The sequence below is a fragment of the Palaemon carinicauda genome, chromosome 6 (assembly GCF_036898095.1).
Source record: "Palaemon carinicauda isolate YSFRI2023 chromosome 6, ASM3689809v2, whole genome shotgun sequence".
NCBI lineage: Eukaryota > Metazoa > Arthropoda > Malacostraca > Decapoda > Palaemonidae > Palaemon > Palaemon carinicauda.
In genome coordinates this window covers 85,790,925-85,816,859 of record NC_090730.1, presented here as the reverse complement: position 1 = coordinate 85,816,859, position 25,935 = coordinate 85,790,925, and the positions used below count along the sequence as shown (strand labels likewise).

At 47.3% G+C, this 25,935-nt stretch overlaps 1 protein-coding gene across 1 annotated transcript in view; it reads right to left on the bottom strand.

Annotated features, from left to right (window-relative positions):
* Positions 1 to 22,687, bottom strand: part of LOC137642591 (apoptosis-resistant E3 ubiquitin protein ligase 1) — a 723,802-nt gene extending 701,115 nt beyond the window's left edge. The window contains exon 1 of the mRNA XM_068375282.1: positions 22,539 to 22,687. The gene's annotated coding sequence lies outside the window, so the exon portion shown is untranslated. The remainder of the gene's footprint in view (positions 1 to 22,538) is intronic.
* Positions 22,688 to 25,935: the final 3,248 nt, after the last annotated feature.

The following is a 25,935-nucleotide window of genomic DNA, read 5'->3' as shown; positions in this document are numbered from 1 at the left end:
ACATGACAGCCTTCAAATCAAGATGAGCTGGTGGAAAAGAGAAGGTAGTCTTAACCGCTTGTCTCCGTTCTTTCATCCAATCGTCTATTTTCGCGAGAGCCTTCTTTGCAGAAATAGAGAGTTTCATCTTGATGAAGGCCGACTGTTTCTTGGCTTTCTTCCTGCTAAATTGAGATTGAGGAGAATGCGGAGCAGAAAGTTGAAACTCCTCCCCATACAGTTCAAGGAGGGAGCAAGAGAGAACCTTGTAGATGCCAGCAGCGTCAGCAGGTTTGTCTTCGTCTTCTGAGACACCCTCGAGATCCTGTCCCACCTCTAAAACACCCTTCGTTCGGGAAGAAGGTTCCCTTGAATCCGACAAAGGAAAATTGTAGGATTTGTCCTGAGGGAGAGGGCTGCAAGCAGCCTGACACCGAGAACCGCTTGCGTCCTGGCGCCGAGCGTAGGTGTCGTCCTGGCGCCGAGCGCTAGAAGAGTCCTTAAGGCGGTAGGAGGAAGCGTCCTGGCGGTGAGAGGAGGAGGCGTCCTTACGGCGAGAGCTGCTATCGTCCTGGCGGCGAGAAGCAGTATCGTCCTGAAGAAGCAGGCTGGGATCGTCCTGGCGCCGAGAGAGAGAGAGGCAGAATCGTCCTGGCGTCGAGAATGAGAGGCGGAAGAGTCCTGGCGTCGAGAGAGAGAGAGAGATGAAATAGTCCTGGCGACGAGAAGAAGTATCGTCCTGGCGTCGAGAGAGAGAGGAGGAATCGTCCTGGCGCCGAGAGCGAGAGGCGGAATCATCATGGCGCTGAGCAGATGAGGAAGCAGTGCGGTGTCGTGTCTTCGACCAAGCGCGCAAGGGTTCCTTAAGCGAGGAACTCCGTTCCTTCTTAGAAGCTGACTTCTTGAAGGGTAACGAGTCGTCTTTATGTCTGTCGGACTGGGCGTGAGGGCGGCTAAACGCTTGAACTAACGATAAAAGTTGCTCCTGCATAACTGACATGAACGACTTAGCGACTTCTGCTGGATCCTGCGGTTCCAAGGAGACGGCTGTCGAATAACACTAGTGGAAGGAGAAGGATCTTCTGCTGCTCTATCCCGACTTACTGCTCTTGATTTCGTCCTCTTCACAGGCACGGAATCCAAATCGTCCTCTGAAGGACAAGGTTCATGGCTACTAGAACCGGGAGAGTGCGAACGAGACTGTTCTTCTCGGTTCCATCTCCTCTTTGTCGGTCTCAAAGGCTCATACTTCCATTTACGTCTGGGAGAGGGATTCAGGAAAGAAACCATCACATCCAACACACCTTTCCCGTGGCGGTCAAGAGCATCCTGGGAATTTACAACAGGACTGCCCAAGGTGACGGCTGACCGAGGGTACGTACCTCTCACCCCCTTTCGGTCATCGACGTACCGTCTCCCTTGGTCCTGGGAGCTTGGTAGAGGTCTAGACCTAGGGTAATGACAGGTTCGGTCAGTCGCCACCTCCACTGCACTTTCACAAGCACTAATTTCACTTTCACTTGGCTTACCTTTAAAGGCCACAAGTTGATCTTTAATGGCCTTCAATTCGGCAGCCATCCTTGCGTACCGAGGGTCATCCGCAGATACGGATCCTGTAGAAGGGGCAGAAGTTACTACCTCAGGGGAAGGATCAACTTCGAAAGAGGAATTAATTAAAGGTTCAATAGACAAATCAAGACTAGGTTCGCTAGCAGACTTAGATTTAGACCTAGAAGCTCTCCTAACTCTATCAAGCTCTAATTTGCGCACATAGCGCTTCATAGCCAACCAATCCTTCTTATTCAAAACCTTACATTCTTCGCGCCTATTATTCAGTGCACACTCAAAACCCCTACAACCCAAACACAGTGTGAGGGTCTACCGACATTTTTGGTAACCTCACCTTGCATTCCTCATTCGCACACACACGAAAATGAGGCTTATCACTCATATTAATCAAAAGCAAAAAACACAGAATAAACAAAACATGATTGCCAAATCCCCAAATCAATGTACTTCACCAAATAGCAGACTGGTACACCGACACAGGGAAAGCAAAAAGAAAAAACTCTAATGACGGACCAACGTGTTGTCGATCCGGCCGGCAGAGATGATCTGAAGAACAGAAAATGGGAATAATTCCAAGTACCACCCTCTAAGGGTTGTTAATCACCTAACTGCACAACCACCATAAGGCGGTTGCCGTGATTTTTGAAAAATTCTGCCGAAAGTCAGAGACTATAGCTATATATATATAACTGCCAGGTAAGTTCTATTCATAAAAATACACTATTTGGGGAATAAGTCACTTCCTTGTAAGATAATTCCTCGAAAGGGAGCTGAACCGTTATACACTTTAATTCTGTAATGAAACAAACACACGGCAGTGTTGAGAACCTGCCGACCATCAGTCGCAGGGAAGGGCGGCAATGACAACTCCCTACGGTGGAGGCAGTTGGATACGATGTCAACAGCAATTAAAGTTACACGTATCTAACAACGTATATTTCCATTTATACATATATAAACTCAAATATATGTAAGATAAATGAAAACACACAAGAAAAACAAAAAATTAAAAATAAAGAACAAACAAAAAAACACCAATTGAAGTCTTTGCGGGAGAGAAAAGCAGCATGTCCGTCCTCTACCGAGCCATAAAGTAAAGTGGTTACTCAGCCGAGAGGTGTGAGTGAGTGGGGTAGCCAGTCTACACCACCCCCCACTAACTAGCGGATGGGGTAGTTGTCTCTCACTAAAATTATCATGGCTCGTCTTTCAGCTGCGCCGAAAGTAATACCCTCATAGATAGCGAAGGTTTTTATCTGTGTTGGAACAAACAATAATTAAGAAAAAACATAAAAAACACTAATGCAAAGATATCAGAATACAATAAAGATAATACATGTACAGTATAGTATTAAATTTCAATGCATGAATTCTTATTTATAAAACTGTATTTCATCTGAATTTTATGGCATTATCAATAATTTAAAAAATACAGTAATGCACAGTACTATATATATCCTGGTATCTTCAGTGAATCCTCATCCATACACATCACACAGTAATACACCCAAAACATTGATATATACTGTAATCAAAATCTCTTTTAAACCTTTATAAGTGCACATCAAATGATAAACCCTGCTGCTACATTCCTTGTACAGTAATAATGTAATAAGACAATTCCCCCACCATACCTAGCAAAAACTCAACCTTGGTTCTTATATTTAGATCCCCTTCTATGTGCCAAACACTGATCTTCCCACCTCTTCAACCTTAATTAAGAAAGAGGCATGCTACAGGCATGAACACATCAAAATAAGAATTTGTTGCCTTAACACACTTATCAATTTAATTGGGAAAAAAATACATTATTAATACCTAGGAAATTACAATTTATGTAAAAACAATCTGCTCTATAAAATCTTATATGGCCCACCCAAGCCCCAAAAATCCTCCTATTCTAATTTCCCTTGTGTATAAAAATGATAAACTATTGATAAGAATAATTTTGGTAATTTTTTTTCCTTTCCTAGTATCAAGCTGTGGAAAATATTTTATGAAAGCATAAAAACATAATTACCTATGAAGGATATCATTCTGAACAGATATCCAGAAACAAAGTTGTTTTGAAAGAAAATGCATAATCAAATGTATATACATCGCAAAGTCAAGAATATACAGTAGTGGGGGTTTCAAAGTGTCTGAGTTTTGGTTTTACCTACTGCTTGGCTGCAACTGACTGAGCATATACTTGGGCTAAACCTTACTTAATATTTAGAATGGATTATATTGTAAGTAAAGGCCAAAAGCCAGGCATTGGTATTAGTGGAGTCATTCAACAATGCTTTCTAGGATATAAGTGTCCACATGCAATAATCAATTTCATCTATTTATTTCTAACTTTTAACTAATTTACTGAAGTTTGAAAAGAAGAATTCATCATAATTGAAAACAAGGGCCTCATTCTGATGACTTAAGATTTGAATAGAACATTAAAAAATACTGCATCATTAAATTTCAGTAAACAACACAGTTTTCAAACAATCAAACCTACTAAGTTTAACTCCCAAACCTGGTTCATTAAGTAATCAATGGATACAGTGAAGTATAGCAATATATGTATGAGACAAAGTTGAAGTGGATACTAACTGATGAGGGGAACAAGTAATGGGGATGAAAATGTATAAAGTAAATCTTCATTATGAAATGACAAATTCGTAGATAATTTGTATTTTTCCTAACTATACAAACCTTAGCTATTTACATGGGGTAATTACTTCGGCGTAACTGAATGACGAGCCAAAAAAATTTTAATGAGGGTTTACTACCCCGCCGCTAGTTAGCGGGGGGTAGGGAGGGGTAGCTAGCTACCCCCCACCTCACACACACCGGTGAAAGGCTCACTTTACTTAGAGGTAGGACTTATCTTGGGGGACAGGGCTGGCGGGCACATATGTGTAAATAGCTAAGGTTTGAATAGTTAGGAAAATACAAATTATCTACGAATTTGTCATTTGTTCCATAACTGAAATACAAACCACGCTATTTACATGGGGTGGCTTAACCCTTAGGAAGGGTGGTAAGTACCCTGCCATACTGGCTTTGGCTTGCCCGGGGACCCCGAATCCGAGTTTGTACGAACTCAAGGGGTGAGGGGGTCCCTGCTCCTCCCTGGCAGTTGTGAAACTGCTGCGGCCTACGTAAGCTGTGTGTGAAGGTGAGAAGTGACTCGTCCTAGGAAGTTGACCTGGAGTTCTTCAGATGGAAATCTAGGCTAGGACTCTCCCAATACCACCTCGTCAGGGTATGGGGACATGACAGTATTACATCTTAATACTAGAAACAAAAGGAAGCATGGCTTACCTGCAGAGGTTTGAGGTCAGCTGTGCAAAGGACCCAGGATGCTGCTTTCTCCAAGGGAGGAGAGGATGAAGAAAAGAATAAGGGCCAGGCAGATCTTTTCATTCACGCAGACTAAAACCGGGTAACAATGCCCTCAACCTTCTACTACTTGTCCAATAAGGAGCCTGAGGTTAGACCAGCTGTTGTGCAGCCACCACAGGGCCGATAGAAAACGTATCGAGCCTCCTGTGTGTCACGTCTTGCAGGTAGTGGGCCGTGAAGGTGGTCTGACGCTTCCACACCCCAGCTTGCAGGACCTACGTCACTGAAAAGTTCTTCTTGTAGGCCAGGGACGTAGCCACGCCCCTGACGTCATGCGCTCTAGGGCAACGTGACGGAGGAGGGTCAGGATTCAAGGCCAGATGTATTACCTTGCGAATCCAGGCCAAGATGGTATTCCTGGTGACCCTCCTCTTCGTCTCCCCGGTGCTCACGAACAAAGCTCGCACCTGGGGGCGAACTGCAGCTGTTCTCTTAAGATGGTAGATGTTGGAGTGTGGTTGTTTGAGTAGCTCGTGAAGTGGAGGGAGCTCCCTCGGAATCTCCGTGAGGAGTTGCAGAAGGTCCGGGAACCACTCTGCATGATGCCATAGCGGAGCTATCAAGGTCATAGAGAGATTGACCGATGTTCTGGTCTTGTTGAGTACCCTCCTTATCAGACAGAACGGGGGAAAGGCGTACACATCGACGTTGTCCCACCGTTGTTGGAAGGCATCCTGCCAGAGAACCTTGGAGTCTGGGACTGGGGAGCAGTACAGCGGGAGCTTGGTGTTCAGCGCCGTAGCGAACAGATCCACCGTCGGGGAACCCCACAATGTAATGACTTTGTTGGCTATCTGAGGATCCAAAGACCACTCGGTACTCACTATCTACGTCGCTCTGCTCAGACTGTCGGCGAGCACATTCCTTTTGCCCGGAATGAAGCAAGCCGCTAGTGAAATCGAGTGGACTTCGGACCATCTCAGGATCTCTACTGCAACATGGGATAGCTGTTCCGAAAAGGTACCTCCCTGCTTGTTGATATAAGCCACCACCGTGGTGTTGTCGCTCATCACCACCACAGAGTGGCCCGCCAGGACTTGGTGGAACTTCTGAAGTGCCAGGAATACGGCCTTCATTTCTAGCAGGTTTATGTGAAGGTACTTTTCTGATTCTGACCACAGGCCTGAGGTCCTGTGGCTCAGAACATGGGGCCCCCACCCTTTGTTTGATGCATCCGAGAACAGCATCAAATCTGGGGAAGGGACGAGAAGATGCACTCCCTTTCGTAGATTCCCGTCTGCCACCCACCAACTGAGGTCCGCCCGTTCCGCAGGTCCCATAGGGATCAAGGTGTCCGGGGAGTCGTGTCCTTGACTCCACCGGGACTTGAGTCGCCATTGGAGGGATCTCATCCTGAGGCGACTGTTGGGAACGAGACGGGTCAGGGAGGAGAGGTGGCCGAGGAGACGAAGCCACAATTGGGCTGGGAGTTCTTCTCGATTGAGGAAAGGTCTCGCAACCTTCCTCAGCCTTGCTATCCTTTCGTCTGATGGGAAGGCTTTGCGGAGATTGGTGTCTATGACCATGCCTAGAAATACCAGTTTCTGAGAGAGCTGCAGGGAGGACTTCTCGAGATTTACCACGATCCCTAGATCCTGGCAAACTTCGAGGAGTTTGTCTCGGTGGCGAAGAATGGTTGCCTCAGAGTCCGCTAGGATCAGCCAGTCATCCAGATAACGAAGGAGACGGATGCCGATCCTGTGGGCCCACGAAGAGATGATGGTGAATACTCTGGTGAACACCTGAGGGGCTGTGGAGAGACCGAAACACAGCACCTTGAACTGGTAGATCTTGTTGTCTACGCAAAATCTTAGGTACTTCCTTGAAGACGGATGGATTGGGATCTGGAAGTACGCATCCTTTAGGTCCAGTGTACACATGAAGTCTAGTGGTCTCACCGCAAGTCTGACCGTGTCTGCCGTCTCCATGCTGAAAGGAGTCTGCTTGACAAACCTGTTCAGGGTCGAGAGGTCGATGACTGGTCTCCAGCCTCCAGAAGCCTTTCTCACAAGAAAGAGTCGACTGTAGAAGCCGGGGGACCCGTCTACAACCTCCTGGAGCGCGTCCTTCTTCAACATGGCAGAAAAGCTCAACGACACTGGATTCGCTGTTAGGGGAGGTAGAGAGGCTGTGAACGGGACGCGATAACCTAGAGTGATCACGGAGATCGTCCAGGCATCCGCCCCGAGTTGCTGCAACCTTGTCGCGCAACTCTGTAGCATTCCCCCACTGGTGGACATGCAGGGGGATTGCCAACCCTAGCGTTTCCGGCCTCGGCTGGTACCTCTAGGGTTTTTGCCTCCCCTGGAGGATCTTGCCCCTTCTGCTCTTGGCAGGAAAGGGCTTAGACACCTTGGGCTTCGCTGTGGTCATCTTCTTAGTGTCCTTAGCTGGACGGGGCTGCTGGACTGCTGGAGGTTTGTAGGGCCTCGATGTCAGGGCCCTGTGGATGAGGCAATCCTGGTTGGATTTCCTCCACCTCTCAGCGGTGAGCTCCACGTCCTTAGGCTCAAACTAGCCTCTGCACTGGGTACCTTATGATGGAACCTCTCGGCCACAGTGTCCCGACGCTTGAGGATCGTATTGGCCCACAAGCTCGAGACTTGGTGGGCCAGAAACTCAATGGTCCGTGTGCCCGAGAGCAGGAAAGTCTCCAGTGCTTTCCTGGTGCTTTCTTTGGAGAGGTCCTCGGACCGCACCAGGATGCCCAGAGACCCCAGCCAGATGTCGAGCCACGAAGTTGCCTGCATGGGACACTTGGTGACCTTCTCCTGGCTTAGGATCTCAGTGGCTGAGAAGGACACGTGCCGGTTGGAGAGTCTCTCAAGAGGGACTCCCTTTGTGAGTTCTTCCACGGAGTGGTGTGAGGGAAGACTCAGACGAGACTCCTCGAGGATCTCGAAGTACCTCCTCTGATGGACTCGAGGAGACGGGAGGAGCTTGTTACCGGCACTCGATCTGCTGGAGGAGGCAAGCTCAGAGAGCTGGCCTTCGACCTTGTCCCTGGCACTCTTCATCCCCTGAGACCAGGGCAAAGCTGCACTGGCCCTAGAGGGTTTCTGGATGCCATAGACGCGGTCCAGGACCGTGTCCTTCCCTTCACGAGGTGGGATCTCAGGGTCAGGGATACCATTGAGGTTCTTCATAAGGGTCAGGACTTGCCAGAACGCGTGTTCTGACTCCTGTTGCTCTCCTCCCGAAGGACTAGCAGCGAAGTCTCCCGTCCCCAGTGGCTCTTCCTGGGGGGACACGTGGATATCCTTGACGGCTCTAGACGGTTCCTGCCTGATCCTCGCTGACGATTTGGGAATCGTCTTAGAGTCCTTAGGCTCCCTCCTGGGCGGAATACAGGACTCGAGCAGCGAAGGGGACAGGCTCTTCTCCACCTCTGGACGAGACGACCTCTCAGGGAGAGGCGGAGCCTCCCCCATTGGTGCGATTTGGGATTGGTCCGGCTCATCCGACTCTCCTGAGGAGGGGTAATCCTCTTCCACAGGGGAGGGAGAGAAGGTCTAGAGGGGGAGATGGAGTCTTGCGCAAGGATCTGCGAGGAGACAGAATAGGCCTCGAAGGAAGTTCCAAGGGAGAGACTCCTCTCTTCCTCTTCAGGGGGGAGGAAGCTGCCGCTGGTTTGTGGCCCGAGTCAGAGAGGGCGGGCTTGATAGCCGGCACAAGTGCTCAGACTAGGGTGCCGAACCAGGGCTGCTGGATGACAGTCGCGCTGTCAGACACCCCCTCTGGAGGGAAGGGGATCGAGGGATCCCTAGGAGGAGTCGACAAACGAGGGTTCGCCTGTGGGGCTGAAAGAGAAGAGTCCCTAGACCTGTCCGGGAAGCGCCCCTCCTCCGGCGAGCGTGCTGGTCTGCGCGTGCGGGGAGGGGAACGAGACGAAGAACTGTCCGCCTGGCGACGCTCGCATGTCGGGCCCTGGTCAGGCTCGCGCGTGAATGGCTGGCGCGATACTGGAATCTCGGGGGCGCGCGCATCCGCGCGGGCGGGCACGATGGCGAGGATACAGGAGCTATGGAGCGATGGCGCGCTGGTGATAGAGCGGGCACGTGGGCGCGAGTGCGCAGCAGCTGGAGCGGGGGCGTGGTCGCGAGGGTGTGTGGCACGCAGGAGCCGGCACGGGAGGCGGCCGAACGCGCGGGCGCGCAGCGACCTGATGCGGCCCCGAAGGGCGCGAGATAACGGGGGCGCCTGAGTGCGTGTCCGGAAGAACTGGGCGAGGGCGCGTGAGCGCTGGAGCAGGGTCGCGAGCGGCCGGGATGGCGCGTTGGCGCGGAGGTTGGCGCTGGTCAGACAAGACTGGCATGCTCGCCTGTGGGCGCGCTGGCCGCGCCGGTGATCGTGGGCGCGCATGGCGCGCATCAGGATGCGGTCGCACCGGAGTGTGTTGCTGCGGCGGCCGCGCAGGGCGCACAGTTGGATAAGGGCGCTCCGGTGTACGCTGAAGGGTTACCTTGGTCGCCTTGAATACAGGAACGGGGCGTGTAGCAGGAACAGGGCGCGTAACCGGAGCGTCGTGCGCTGTTACAGCATATGCAAGCTCGCGCAGTCTGGAGGGAGAGCCCAGAGGCGGCCGTGAGCGCCCGTGCGCTAACTTGGGAGCCTTCTGGGCGACGCGCTGAGATGTCGTAGCACGTTGATGAGCGCTGGAGCTGGAACCGCGCATCTCCCTAGACGGGCGCGACGAGTCCGGAGGAGCCTGTGGGCGCATGTGCCCCAGCGGCGTTGCCTCCTGGACCGCGTGCGACGATGCAGGAACTGGTGGGCGCCGTGGCGCGCGTGAGCGCAGGTGGCCGCTGGGGCACCGGTGGACGCGTATGCACAGGTGAGCGCAGGAGCGCCGTATCAGGAACTGCTGGTGGGCGCGTCAGCACAGGTGGCCGCTGGGGCACCGGTGGGCGCGAATGCGCAGGTGAGCACTGGAGCGCCGTATCAGGAAATGCTGGTGGGCGCGTATGCGCAGGTGAGCGCTGGCGCGCTATATCAGGAACAGCTGGAGGGCACCGGGGCGCCGAAGGGCGTGGGCGCGCAGGGGGACCCTGGCGCTTAGCAGGAACGGTGGCGCGAACGCGTGAGGGTGAGCGCCGTGGCGCTAAGTCAGGAACAGCGGCAGGCACAGCAGCGTCAGCAACAGGAGAACACACAGGCGGAGCCTGGCGCTTGAGGGCAAGAGGCGCGGTTTTGCGCTCAAGACCCATCAGCCCCGAAGGGCCCGGCAGTATCAGGTGGCGCGTCGTGCACATCAGGAGCTCTGGAAGTGGATGGTCTGGGAGACAGGTCACTATGTCCCAAAGGACGACCAGCCTTCCGCCTTATACGCCCACGAGGGGCCGTGGGATCAGCAAGCTGACCATCGATGGGCCTCCGAAGAGGAGTCTCTGTAAGTGAACTCCCCCGAGGGGGAGAATCACCGGCAGGAGAGACCGTGGGACTTAGATCCTCCCTCGAAGGATGTTCGGAGGGAGAGTCTAAACCGTCAGCTACCTCAGCCACAGGAATGGGGGTTTGGGTAGACACACGGGATGTCTCCGTCACAACAACGTCAACCACAGACAGAGGATCTATCTCCGCTGAAGTTGACGATTGTTTGACGGCTGCACCCAGTTTGATCATGTCAAACAGGGCTTCCTTGGAGGGCAAACCCTGCAGCCCCAAGGAAGCCCAAAGCAGCAACAAATCCTTATTAGACATAAAATCCTCCTCTGGGGGAGGAGGGGCAGCTGCCTCGGTATGGGAGGCAACTACCTCTCCCGCACCCCGGGATTGGTCAACAGCACAGCAGTCTACGCTACCACTCGCCGGCCTCTCGGAAGAGGCCGCTCGAGGGGGAGCTTCGGAGGAGGAAAGGGCAACGGAAGAAAAAGTCCTGGAATTTTCTCTCTTCAGAGAAGCCTCTGAAGGAGAAAGATCCCTTTTGGCCTTCTTCTTACGGCGCCGGGCAAACCTCTCACACTAGCAGGTAGACAACTCCCTACACTCAATACATACATTACCGCTATCACACCGTTGGCCCCTACAGTGAGGACACAAGGTGTGGGGATCAGTGTCGACCGCCGACATAAAGGTTCCACAAGGGCGGCCAGGAAGTCCAGGGCAAGTACGCATAACGGCAGAGGCCAACTTCAATCACACTGCGAAGGAGAAAAAGCAAAAAAGACAGATTAATTATGGCAGTCAAAGCGAGGGAGAGCACAGACAGGTCTGTTCTCTACCCGAGCCAAAAGTAAAGTGAGCCTTTCACCGGTGTGTGTGAGGGGGGGTAGATAGCTACCCCCTCCCTACCCACCGCTAACTAGCGGCGGGGTAGTAAACCCTCGTTAAAACTTTTATGGCTCGTCATTCAGCTAAGCCGAAGTAATTACCCCATGTAAATAGCGAGGTTTGTATTTCAGTTACGGAACAAAATGATATTTTCATAATAAAATAAATTTTTTAATATACTTACCCGCTGGTCATATAAAGAGCTGAAGTCTCCTGACGCCCTGGCAGAAATTCAAAATCTCGCGCTATCGAAGATACGGCAGGTGTATACCCGCACCCTAGCGGTAGTTCAGGTGGAACAACAACACACCTTCAGTTCTTCCATGCCTCATAGCAATACCACAGGTAGTCTCTAGAGGGGAGGAGGGTGGGTGTTAAATTTATATAACCAGTGGGTAAGTATATTCAAAAATTTATTTTATTACGAAAATATCATTTTTAAATATAAAACTTACCCGCTGGTTATATAAAGAGCTGATTGACACCCATTGGTGGCGGGTCAGAGACAGCAACATATTGAAAAATTCACTTAAGGGTTACACACAACAAACTTAAGCGGTTCTCACCTGATAAGGAAGCTGACAGCAATGATATTCTGCCTCATTTCGTCCGCTATCCTTAAGAGATCCAGTGATCCACTAGGGCTGAAAATCTCTAGGAGCTGTCAAACGGTACAATCACCTATAACATGACAGGACCTCAACTAATACCCTTGTTCCGGGTGCACTCTAGGAACAAATTGACCACCTAGCCAAATCAAATATTGCGGAAGACTGACGACCAATCTCCACAAACAACCATAACAAACGAGTTCCAAGAGATAGAAAAGGGGTATTAGGAAAAAGGGAATGTAGTGGTAGATTCACCTACTATCGCATTCGCCGCTACAAAAGGACCCAACGTAAAACAGTCCTCATAGCGAGTCTGAACATTTCTCAAATAATGGGATGCAAAAACAGACTTACTTCTCCAAAAGGTCGTATCCATCAGACTTTGCAGAGAACGGTTCTGTTTAAAGGCCACTGAAGTCGCTACCGCTCTGACTTCATGTGTCTTTACTTTGAGAAGCCTCTGATCCGCCTCATCACATTGAGCATGAGCTTCTCAAATTAACAATCTAATGAAAAAAGACAAGGCATTCTTTGACATGGGCATCGAGGGTTTCCGAACTGCACACCACAGAGCGTCTGAGTTACCCCTCAGATTCTTAGTCCTGTCCACATAAAGTCGTAACGCTCTAACTGGACAGAGTACCCTTTCTAATTCATCTCCCGCCAAATCAAAAAGGTTAGAAATCTCGAAGGATTTGGGCCATGGCCGAGTAGGGTTTTCATTCTTGGCCAGAAACCCCAGTTGTAAAGAACAAATGGCTTTTCCATTCCGAAAACCAATGTTCCTGCTTAAAGCGTGTACCTCACTAACTCTTTTAGCAGTGGCAAGGCTAACCAGAAACAGAGTTTTCAAGGTTAAATCCTTAAATGAAGCAGTGTGTAAAGGCTCAAATCTGTCACTCATGAGAAATTTAAGGACAACATCCAAATTCCAGGCAAAGGGAGCTGTTTGAATCTTCTTGGTTGTATCAAAAGACCTAAGCAAATCTTGTAGATCCTTATTATTAGAAAGGTCTAAGTTCCTGTGTCTAAAAACCGTTGCCAACATACTCCTGTAACCTTTAATAGTAGATGACGAGAAGTTATGTTTAAATTTAAGGTCTATGAAAAAATCAGCTATCTGGGTTAGAGAGGTACTGGAAGAGGAAATCGCGTTAGTCCTACACCACTCTCTGAATAACTCCCACTTGGACTGATATACCTTGATGGTTGAAGATCTCCTTGCCCTCGCAATTGCCTTGGCTGCCTTCTTCGAAAATCCTCTAGCTCTAGCAAGTTTTTCGATAGTCTGAAGGCAGTCAGACGTAGAGCTCGGAGGTTTTGATGATTTCGGGCCAGGTGAGGTTGTCTGAGAAGATCGGGTCTTATGGGAAGGCTTCTCGGGAAATCTACCATCCATTCCAGTACCTCTGGAAACCAGCTCCTTGACGGCCAGAACGGAGCTATCAGTGTCATTCTGGTCTCTTCGTGGGATATGAACTTCTGAATCACTTAGTATAGAATCTTGAATGGAGGGAAAGCATAAACCTCCATGTGTGACCAGCTCATTAGAAAGGCGTCTATGTGCAAGGCTTCGGGATCCGGAACCGGAGAGCAGTAACACTCCAGCCTTTTCGTCTTTGCGGTGGCAAAGAGATCCATAACCACCACAGACTCTTGCAGACGTCCTGGTGTAAAATCCATTCTGTGGAGAGAACCTGACCTTCCCTGCTGAGTCTGCCTGCGCTCACATTGTTGACCCCCTGGATGAATCGAGTTAAAAGAGTCACCTTCATTTCCTCTGCCCATATGAGAAGAAGTCTTGCAATCTCGTACAGAGACCAAGAGTGGGTCCCGCCTTGTTTCACAATATAGGCCAGAGCTGTCGTGCTGTCCGCATTGATTTGGACTACTTTGCCCCTGATCTGCTTCTCGAAGCCTATGAGAGCCAGATGAATAGCCAAAAGCTCCTTTTGGTTGATGTGGAGAGATGTTTGCTCCACAGTCCAAGTCCCCGAAAGCTCCTTCTTCTCTAGAGTGGCTCCCCACCCCGAGTTTGAGGCGTCGGAACACAATACGAGGTCTGGGCTCTTCTGAAGTAAAGACAAGCCTTCTTTCAGTCTGGGTTCCTTGTACCACCATTGAAGATGAGACTTGATGGAAATCGAGATGGGAACGCAATCCCTGTAGAGGTTGTCCCCTTTCTTCCAATGGCGATTGAGATGAAACTGAAGAGGACGCAAGTGCAACCTCCCCAGGGTTACGAACTTCTCTAATGATGAGAGAGTCCCCAGAAGGCTCATCCAATCTCTTACGGAGCAAAGTTCCCTCTTCAGGAAAGTTTGGACTTTTAGGAGGGCTGCCCGAATTCTCACCGACGACGGAAAAGCCCGAAAACTCCGACTGTGAATCTCCATCCCCAAATAAAGAATCTCCTGGGATGGAGTCAGTTGCGATATTTTCGAGCTCACCAGTAGGCCCAGTTTTTTGGTTAGATCCAAAGTAATTTTTAGGTCCTTCAAACAACAATCGGCTGAGGAGGCTCTTATCAGCCAATCGTCCAGATACAGAGAGGCTCTGATTCCCCTCGAATGCAGCATGCTTGCTACATTCAGCATGATCTTGGTAAACAATAGAGGAGCCGTGCAGAGTCCGAAACAAAGAGCCCTGAATTGGAAGACCTTGTTTCCGTCCATGAACCTCAGATAACGTCTGCAGCTGGGATGAATCGGAAGGTGGAAATAGGCATCCTGAAGATCTATAGAGACCATCCAATCGTCTTTCCTCACAGCCGCCAGAACTGTCTTCTGAGTTTCCATAGTGAACGTCGAATTTTGGACGTAACCATTTAGAACACTTACGTCCAGAACCGGTCTCCACTCCCCCCGAACTCTTGGGTACTAAGAAAAGGCGGTTGTAAAACCCCGGAGAAGTTACATCCTGCACTTCCTCTATTGCTTGCTTCTCTAATAAAAGAGACATCTGAAGACGCATGGCTTTCTTCGTCGGACCCTCTCTGTATTTGGGTGAAAGATCCACCGGATCTGTGACTAAAGGAGGATTTGCCAGGAGGGGGTTCTTGTAACCCTCCTTTAACACTTGGACGGACCAGGGGTCCGCTCCATTCCTCTCCCAAGCCTCCCAGAAGTGAATCAACCTGGCATCCACTGCTGTCTGAAGAAAAGGGCAGTCAGACTTTACCTCGGCCGGACTTGCCTCCTCTGCCTCTAGGTTTCCTTCCTTCTGGTTTGAAAGAGCCCCTTCCAGAGGATTTCCCACGAAAGGACTGAGAAGGTCGAAAACCAGAAGAGGATTCCTTAGGCTTACGAGAGGAAAACGTCGAAGGCAAAACTTTTCTTGTCGTATTGGTTACTAAGTCATGCGTGGCCTTCTGCGTGAGAGCAGTGGCAACTTCGCCTACCAACTCTTGCGGAAATAAGGTATTAGCCAAAGGAGTGAAAAGAAGGCCCGTTTTCTGGTAGGGAGACACTCCTGCAGAGAGAAAAGAGCACATCGTGGCCCTTTTCTTGAGGATTCCAGCCGTGAACAAGGCAGCTAACTCGTTGGAGCCATCCCTCACACCTTTGTCCAAGCAGGCCATCAAATGAACCAGTCCACTAGTGTCCGTGTCCTTCATATCTGAGACTCTCTTACTCAAAGCTCCCAGAGCCCAGTCTAAGAAATTAAACACCTCGAAGGCCCTGAAAAGACCCTTAAGCAAATGATCGAACTCTGGAATAGACCACCAAATCTTCGTTTTCCTTAAGGCAAGACGACGAGACGCATCCACTAAACTTGAGAAATCCCCTTGGGCAGACGAAGGAAAACTCAAGCCCAACAGTTCACCAGTCTCGTACCACACACTAGATTTAGAAGCCAACCTTGCGGGTGGAAAGGCAAAGGCCGTTTTGCCAAAAGATTTCTTAGAGTCCAACCAGAAACCCATTAATTTCAAGGCCCGTTTAGAGGACCGAGAAAGAACCATCTTGGTATAAACTGGAACTTTGGTTGCTTTACCTAAGATGAACTCAGAAGGCGGAGAACGAGGGGCCACAGGAGTAAACTGATCCGGAAAATATTCCAGTAAGAATTAACATAAACTTACGAAGATCAACAGCATGTTGATAATGCTTCTCTTCCTCATTCTCAGAAACTTCCTCTATAGGCTCGTCCACATCCGACTTTTCCTCAAGTTCGTCTTCTGGCAGTGCAGCAACTGCTACAGCCTGAACTGAAGGAACAAAGTCTGGATGAGATTGTCTGTCAAAGTCAATATCTGCATCCAACTGACGGGGAGAGGTCGAAGTTGATTGACGTGAAACATGGATGGGTAGACGTTCTTCGTCAACTAACAACTGCCGAGACCGCTTAGAGTCCGACTGCTGTTGACCAGATTGACGCTTGGACTCAGAAGGCCACTGCCGAAGATCACTGAGTGGACGCGTAGAGTCCGAAAACTGTTGACGCGAACGATCAAAGCTGTCAATATGTCGACGCTGAGAATCGATGTTTTGGCGCGAAGCGTCCATTAGTTGTTGACGCGGGCGATCCACTTCTTCAAAACGTTGACGCGTCGCGTCCACTTGTCGACGCCGATGTTCTTCCTCACGACCAGAAGACGAAAACCGTTCAACCAAACTTCTCTGACGTGACTCATCAAAATCAACCTGGTGTTGAACACTATGAATGGGAGACCGCCTAAGCGATAACTCGTCAGCACCAGAGACCATCGATCGCCTGTGCGATAACTGGTCTGACGCCTGACGCCCAGACATACTGCCAACACCTGGTTGAAAAGAATCCCTAAACGACGAGTTGTTCTTTCATAGTCACAAGCATAGACCATTTAGGATCTTCAGAATTCCTTAAAGGAATATGCGTTCCAACGTCACCACGTATTTCGGGAGAAGAAAGCCAATCTGAAGGAAGAGGAGGAGCATGAATCATAACAAGGTCTGAATCGGAAGGAATCTTATCAACACGAATACGGTGATCTGGACGCTTAGCCGGAGTGCAAGCGATGGGAGAACGGAAACGTTCCGGTGAGTCCCACGAACTACATCCTGGACGCACAGGCGATTCCTGACGCTGAGTAACTTCATGCGTCCGTTTAAGCGGTCTTGACGCGCGACGGGGAGACGGGGATAACGCATGAACCTCATCTTTCCTACGATGAAGGTGAACGGCCTGAGTTACGGCAACAGGAACGTTCGAGGGGACGTCTGCACGATTGATGACGCTTCTCGTTCCCTTAAGTCGTTCGACATTACTTCTCCCATGGGTTCGAGAGCTCGAAAGAGGTCTTAGGCTAGGTGAACGACAAGATTGTGCAGACGCACCCTCCACAACACTAAACACATTAGAAACACTTTTCACATTACCGAGAGATTCACGACTTTTCGGTACACTAAATTCAGACACCGAAACACTTTCCACAGTTCTGACAGAATCACGGTTTTTCAGTACCTTTAACTCAGAAAAAATCGTATTTCTATCTGCCGCTAAGGACTCGACTTTCTCACCAAGAGTCAAAATGGCGGTAAACATTCTCACCAAGAGTCAAAATAGCGGTAAACATTCTCACCAAGAGTCAAAATAGCGGTAAACATGTCTTTCATAGTAGGTTCCTGATCTACCACCACGGGGGAAGGAATAGGATTAGGAACATTAACATTAGGTAAGGCTCTATCCACAGATCGTGAAGAACTACGCCTAACTCTATCCCTCTCTAGTCTCCTAACATAACGTTCGTATGTTACAAAATCATCATCCGTTAAAGAAAGACACTCATTACATCTATCATCAAATGAACAAAATTTACCCCTACATTTCACACAAATATTATGAGGATCAATAGATCCTTTAGGAAGTCGAATACGACACCCTTCACTAACACACCTACGTATAGCAGGGGAGGAGTCGGCCATTTTGAATGGTTACGTGAAAGACCAATGAGCAAAAAATAAGGGAAATATTAATAAAGATAACCTCAAACAAAAAGATTTCAAGATTAGAAAAAAAGAGAAAAAAATTAACGATAGCTTAAACTCAGAAAAGAACGTTGTACATCACCAAACGACTTCCCAAAAGAGTAAAACCACGAGAGTGAACTTCAATATGACAGCCAGCTAGACGGGCAGAAGAAGAACTGAAGGTGTGTTGTTGTTCCACCTGAACTACCGCTAGGGTGCGGGTATACACCTGCCATATCTTCGATAGCGCGAGATTTTGAATTTCTGCCAGGGCGTCAGGAGACTTCAGCTCTTTATATAACCAGCGGGTAAGTTTTATATTTAAAAATAATAATTATAATAATGACGACTAAAGCCCTACTGGAATCAGGCCTTCGATTCCTTGGAGACACTGATCCCAACAGTACCAGAGGAACGGACGGATCTCGAGTGGTGGGTGGCAGACGAGAATCTGCTGAAGGGTGTCTATCTTCTTTTCCTTCCCTGCACTTGATGCTGTTTTCCAACACATCAAAAGAAGGGGGGGGGGGCCACATGCTGCATCACACGACTTCAGGCCTTTTGTCAGAGTTCGAAAAGTACCTTCACATAAATTTCTTAGGAGATGAAGGCCGTCTGCCAGGCCCTTCGGGGGGTAGGAGAACCAGAAAGGTTCAACCTTGTCCTCGACGGCCTAACTGGAGTCAGCTTTACCCTAGACAAAGTATCGATCTCAGGAACTCCTCTTTTCCTCTTCAGGGGGGGAGACAGCAGTGGTCCTTTGCCGTGCATCTGCTGAAACCGATGATCGCTGGAGGTTCTCAGAGGCTTCTGAGTTATAGGCTAATCCTAAAGCCTGTACAACTGCCCTGACGATAGCTTCAAACCAGGGCTGTCTGCTGGAGCTGTCTGAGAAGTCCCCTTAAGGGAAGAAAGTTGAAGGTTCCCTTTGAGGAGTCTTATCCGGTACTGATGATCTACGTGGGCCTGCCTTAGGAGCCGGTAATTTTGGAATCTTGAATTCCCTTGGAATGCCCTTTCCCTCCTTCCCCAGCATTTGCGGGGAGGAGGATGGGGTGATGGTGACTTGTGAAGTGGGCCTCTGCTCTTCCTCAAAGAGAGGACCGATGATCTGGAGGGTGATGACCTACCTTTCCCCTCCAGTTCCTCTTCATTGTGTGATCACCTAACTGTGTCCTTGAGGGTCATTGCGACTTCTTAGAAGTAGATGGAGGGTGGAAGCTACTGTCTCTCGTCTGCGGTTCCGGTCATTGAGCAACCTTGGGTTGCTGAAGCATCAGTGAATGCCTGCGCGTTGACAAGCATTGCTTTGATGGCAAAGGCTGACGTGGTGAGGAGTGCCGGAGAATAGGCGAACGTTGACGCGTTGGAGAACGCTGACAAGCTGGCGATCGTTGAAGAGCTGCCGAGCGTTGACAAGCTGGTGATGGCTGACACGTCGGGGAACGCTGATGCGGAGGCGACGATGGAGGGAGTTGGTGCATCACCAATTGCTGCCCTGCGAGCGAGCGCTGAAGCGGCGAATGCTGGCGCTTCGGAGAATGTTGAAGTGGCGAACGATGACGAGCACTTACTGCAGCAACCTCTGTAGGCGATATACGAAAGGTTGGGCGGTAGACAGCAGAAACGCGGCCCGGCGACATATTATCATTATTATTATTACTTGCTAAGCTACAACCCTAGTTAGAAAAGCAGGATGCTATAAGCCCAGGGGCTCCAACAGGGAATATAGCCCAGTGAGGAAAGGAAACAAGGAAAAATACAATTTTTAAGAGTACAGTAACAATATTAAAATAAATATCTCCTATATAAACTATAAAATCTTTAACAAAACAACAGGAAGAGAAACAAGACAGAACAGCATGCCCGAGTGTACCCTCAACCAAGAGAACTCTAACCCAAGACAGTGAAGACCATGGTACAGAGGCTATGACACCACCCAAGACTAGAGAACAATGGTTTGAATTTTGAGTGTCCTTCTCCTAGAAGAGCTGCTGTTGGGAGGCGATGGTCAGCAGAGGAACGATGAACAAGGTCATCGTGACGAGCAGGCGAATGAGGTACAGGAGACTGACAAGTAGGTGAATGACAAGGGGTAGAATGACCAGGAGACGGACGAGCAGGAGGGCGGCGAGTTGGTGGTTGGCGAGACGAAGGCTGTCGAGCAACTGGACGATGGTCAGGCGATGGGATGTGTCCTTCAAAAAGATGAACATTCTCCAAAGGGGATCGCAAGAATTCCACCGGAAGAAAGTCCTGAACAGGAATTTGAGGGCGAACAGCAGAGGGCAGGAGAAGGTCAAAAGGCATGCGAAGGTCGGGAAACAAGAGATGTTGGACGAGAAGGCTCCTTCGAAGAGGAGGGCTGCGTGGACGAAGCTGACGAGCCAAAGAGGCGTCTCTTCACCGATGGTGAAAGAGCACCTCTAAGGCAAAGAGGAGGGTGAGCACGACGGGGTTTACGACCACAATGACACCCCATGGGGACTGGTAGATCAACAAGCTGACTGTCAGCAGCAGTAGCAGTTCTCCAAAGAGGAGTCTCTATGAGTGAACTCCCTCAGGAGGGAGAAACAATCGCAGGCGAGACATGCCTAGGACTTTGCTCTCCCCACAAAGGAAGTTCAGCAGGGGGGAAGGGCAGTCTTCGGCAACGGCAGAAGAAGCAGAAGAGGCAGAAACATCGGCAGGCTGGGTAGCAGACGTGTCCTCTGACACAAAAACATCGACAAGAGCCAAAGGATCCACCTCCGACGTAAACAAATGCTGCAACCCAGCACCCCGGTGCAGCAGCTGTAGCAGGGCCTCCTTGGAGAGCGGACCCAGTAACCCCAAGGACGACCAAACCGGAAACAAGGAGAGGCGGGGCCGCTTTGCTACGGGAAGCGAAATCATCTCTAGAGGACCGAGGTTGTCCACTAGTTACACGGCCTGCGCTAGTGCTCGATGGTCCCCTGGAGGAGGCCGAACAAACAGGATCTTCGGAGGAAGGTCAGGAAGCGGAAGAAGCAGCCTGCTTTGAAGTAACCTTCGAAGGAGAAGAGTCCCGCCTAGACTTCTTTTTAAGCCTTCGCCCAAACCTTTCCCACTGGGAGGCAGACCACTACCAACACTCATTACACTTGTTTAACTCATCACACCGTTGACCTCTGCAGACCGGACACAGGATGTGAGGATCCATGTCTTCGGCAGACATAAAGGTACCGTAGATGCGGCCTTCAGGGCCAGGACAAGTAGCCATGGCTGCAAGAAGTCAACACACACACACAAACACTGAAAAGAAAAAGCATAAAAAGAATTAAGGGGAGTACAAAAATGTGAGGAGGAAGAGCAACAACAACCGTTCTCCATCCAAGCCAAAAGCAATGTGAAGCTCAGCCAGAGGTGTGTGAGTGAAGGGGGTAGCTAGCTACCCACCCTAACCCCCGCTAACTAGCGTGATGGATAGTTAACCCTTGCTAAATTTTAATAACATCCTTTCAGATTCATTGATTGATTGATTATGAGTTATCTGGCATCCTGCCATATAATGTCATTGATGCCAATATTAATTGTTATAAATAAATAAAATGATTATTAATACAGTTTAAAACAATAAAAGCAAAAACATGCCAAGACTTCTGTACTCAAAGAAAACATGACTTTCCATCCCATTTTTTAAGGAATTGTCCTTGCAGTGTTCATCGTACTACATGTATCTCCATAGTCAATTGGGTGCCTTTGTATATCAGTGGCCAGTTCCTTCAGTGAGCATAAAATATGGACACCAACTAAACTAAACTTCCTCCGCCTAACCTAACCTACAAGCCGTGTCCTTACCTACTTAGCTAATGGGGGGGGGGTAACGAACCACCACGACCCCCTTACCAAGCTGTACTCTTAGCTGTCATCAAAAATACAGGTGGCCGCTATTATACATACACCCTATTAATTGAAATAATTATTCAACGGTTTTTGCTCTGCCGTTGCTCACTTCACTCACGATTAAACAAGATCTCACTGCTCCTATGTTCTGTCAAGCAGGGTATGTTTCGCTACATGCGTTAGCCCCGTGGGCTAGTATTTCGGCATTAATTATCTAATATAAAAACTTAGAATTTGGCTACCTCAATTATTATCATCCAGCGATTCATGGTTATGTTTGAACGAATAAACTAGTAATGTTTTATTGAAATACCCTTATCAAAATAATTCTGAGAAAATTGTGTTGACATAAAATAAAACCTTGTAACCTAGGGTGCCAACTCCAAAAAACTTGTTTGACCTGAAGTGGATGCCCCAACCTAACCTGGCTTCATCATAGATAGGATACTATCAATTATGTAAGAGGTTTCTCTTATCTGACATGCTCAACCGTTCTGCAGTAAAATGACATAACCTTCATGGCACAAAACCTTTCTTTCCATATTAATGCTGAATCTGTCTAATTCACTAACTTTCCTCTCCTCACACACACTAAAATTGTGGTCCTAATCTGTTGTCAGTCTATACGTGGATACAAAAGAAAATAATCTGCTCCTACAATGTTGCAAAAAAAATAAGAGAAACAGGAACAAATATTAGATTCTTTAAATCCTCAACGAGGAATTACGGAATATACTAAACAGTAAGCACGACTACTAAGAGCTTAGCCTAAGCTAGGTCAGGTGTCATGACAGTAACATATAGCAGTTTCTGTCTTTTCCTCGAAATAGGATAATTGTACATCTTTTAAAACGAGATATAAAATGCCACATCAAATGTAAAGTGCCACATCATATGTAATCACATTTACCTGGAGAATATAGGCGAAAGGGCAATAAACAAGAAAGACCGACAATCGATGTCAAATCGGAGACAGGGCTTAAGACCGACTGACTGACACTAGTAAACAAATAGGTGAAATAGCTGTACTTCTATAGACCTGCGGACTGAGTCCTGACCTCACTCCCCTCGTCGGAAGCTCTGCGGTAAATGTAATTAATGATGAAAATAGTATTAATAATTGTGTGACGTATAAGAACATTTAAGGAAATTTCATAGCTTTTTGATATTTCTAATAGTTTACAAACGTTTGCCAGTAGTTAGGTAAAATTTCAATAACTTTTAATATAGTAGGCCTATTTACCACCATTTAATTTCTAATAATAATCGATAACATTTCGATAACAATAGAAAGTATTATAAGGTAGATTTATCAATTAGAGATGGAATAATAAATATCTTGTTATTATAATTCAATTTTCGCTGTAGGCCTATATAACTATTGCTGATTTTATTCATTGTTATCAACCAAAGTAACAATAAACACTGGGAAATTAAGTAGAAAGGTTCTTTGTATAAAAAGGGTCGGTCATGAATATTATCAAACATCCTTATTTTAGCAAATTATAGCAGACACTTCTCTGCTCAGGTTGGGTGGTTGTGAATTTGGGAGGGAGTCATAATTTATTAGTGGAGGTGGTGGTGCAACAAATCCGAGGCTTTTGAGTCTAACCTGTGGTTTTAATCATTGATATATTGCACCTTCTTCGACAACTAGTCTCTCAATTGAGAATATCTTTCGATTAATCAATTATTTCATATGTTTGCGGCTTTCTTACTACATTATAACACTAAGTGAGATTTCGATACTTGAAAGTCACGAAAAAACATATCATTATTATACCTATACCAAGCTACAACCCTGGCTGAAAAAATAGAATGCTACAAGCTCAAGGGCTCCAACAAGGAAAGTAGCCCAGTGAGGAAAGGAAATAAAGTTAAAGCAAATAAACTATATATAAGTAATGAATAAAGATATGAACTATTTTAAGACCAGTAACAACGTTAAAATAGATTAGCAATAAATAAATATAAATCCCGACTAGAAAAGCCTTTACAAAACGCTTGAACTTCTAAAGTTCCACTAATTAAAACTCTGATTAGGAAGATCGTTCTGCACTATAGTCACAGCAGGAATAAAACGTTCTAGAATACTGTTACTGTGTAGTATATTGTGCCTTTTGGTGTCAAAAAGTGTATATGTTATGATTAACTGCATACCTAGTCCTAAGTACAGGAAGGTACATTCTGATAAGATAAGAGTGCAATGGATGGTCTCAATTATGAAAAAAACATTATGCAACATGCATGAAAACTAATTGAACGATGATGCCAGAGATTGATATCAGGATAAGGAATAAGGAATTTGATAGGTCGCAATTTTCAATCCAACAAATTAAATTTGCAATCAAGATTTACTCTTGGATTGATTAATTTGAAGTTCTCTGGCATCCTGACATCGAAGGTCATTGGCGCCGATATCGTTTATTATAAATAAAGATTAAGAGAATATTCAATTAAAACCAAAGAAGCAAATATGATATAATAGTTAAATAGCCATAAGAAGACCTGCTTCTAATACAAATTAAAAAATGCCACTAGCATTGTACGACACATCATGACCAAGGATCTTGGCAAGGATGAACCTGCCATCTTCACCCCGAGCCTCAAACAGACATCTATTTCTTTCAGGGCTATAAGTGGGGCATTCAGTCAACAAATGCCTCACTGTCAAGGTTATTAAACAGTCGTCGCAATACGGTTGGTGTTGCCCACCCGCAGTAACTCGTGTCATCCGAGTGTGACCAATGCGGAGACGACAAAGAGTAGGCCTAGTCTCCAATTTTCGGGACACCCCATTATATCTCCAAGGGGATATAACAATCGCAATTTCTCTCATCTTATTTTCGGTTAAACTATCCCAATATTGTTTCCAATTGCTATAAATAGAATTCTTAATTACCGTTAAAAATCATTAAAAGAATGGGATACCTTCTTGGTAGCAACTCGGCTGTAGCACTCTTTGCCAGTGAATCTGACTCTTCATTTCCAGACACAACTACGTGTGCCGGACCCCGGCAAAATTGAACTGTTATACCTTTCAGGCCAATGATTAAAAGCCACTCTAAAATCTTTAAAACTAAAAGGTTACTAGAGTTAAAACCTTCTAAAGCTTGAAGGACACTTCTTGAATCACTATAAATGGTAAAATTGGCCTCCTTCTCCAACGCTATTTTTTCAATAGCGGTTAGTATGCCATATAATTCAGCAGTAAATATGGAAGATAATGGAGGAAGTGTACCTATACAGTTAAAAGAACTACTATATACTCCAAATCCAATGCCAGCATCAGATTTGGAGCCATAGGTATATATAAAAGTTGATTCCCTATGTTCTTCAACATGTTCCATAAAAAGAGACCTAGCTTCTAATTCAGTCATGTTTTTTAACACCAATAAGATATTTACAAAAAAATATCTCTGGTAATTTACACGGAGGGGTTGATGCTATCTTAAATGGAAGCCTCTTCTTCTAATTATATCAAGACTTTAATAATTGTTCCACCCGAAAGCCATAAGGTTGAGGACATTTTGGGTGCAACTCAAAGTAAGTTGAGTGCCTTACAAGGCTTGCAGTCTGAAAGGCTAAAGAATTAGGGAATCTTTGCAACCTAAACCAATACCGAATAATAGAAGACATTCGGTAAAGGTCTAGAGGTAACTCTCCAGCATCAACAAGGAGACTTGGGATAGATGAGGTTCTAAACATTCCTGTGGACAATCCAATACTAGCATGATGAATTGAATCTAATATCTTTAATCGGCTTGGGGTAGCTGAGGAGTATATTTCACACCCATAACTAATTTTAAAAAAAATGAAGGACTTGCATAATTTTAAAATAGTTTATGGGACAATACTTTTAAAAGATTCAGAGCCTCAAGACAGCTTTTAACGCCTCTAAGTGTGGAACCCATGTCAACCTACAATCGAAAATCAATCTTAAAAATTTAGCCTCTCTACACATGGGATCCGTTGACCTTTCATGTATATATCCGGGTCTGGATGTACTCCTCGGATACGACAGAAATGTACAATAGTAGTTTTGCTTGTTGAAAACTTACCCACTCATATCAGCCCACTGAATAATTTTGTCAATTGCGAGTTGTAGTTTTCTCCCAACCATTGCCATTCTAGCTCCAGCAAAGGATATGGAGAGATCATCCACAAATAGTGTTGAGAGAAAATTCCAGGGAATGATTGAGGAGAGTCCATTAATTGCTAGTGCAAACAGGATTACACTCAGCACACTACCCTGAGGAACTCCCTCTTCCTGATATTTACTCTCTGGTAGAGTTTACCCCCCTCCC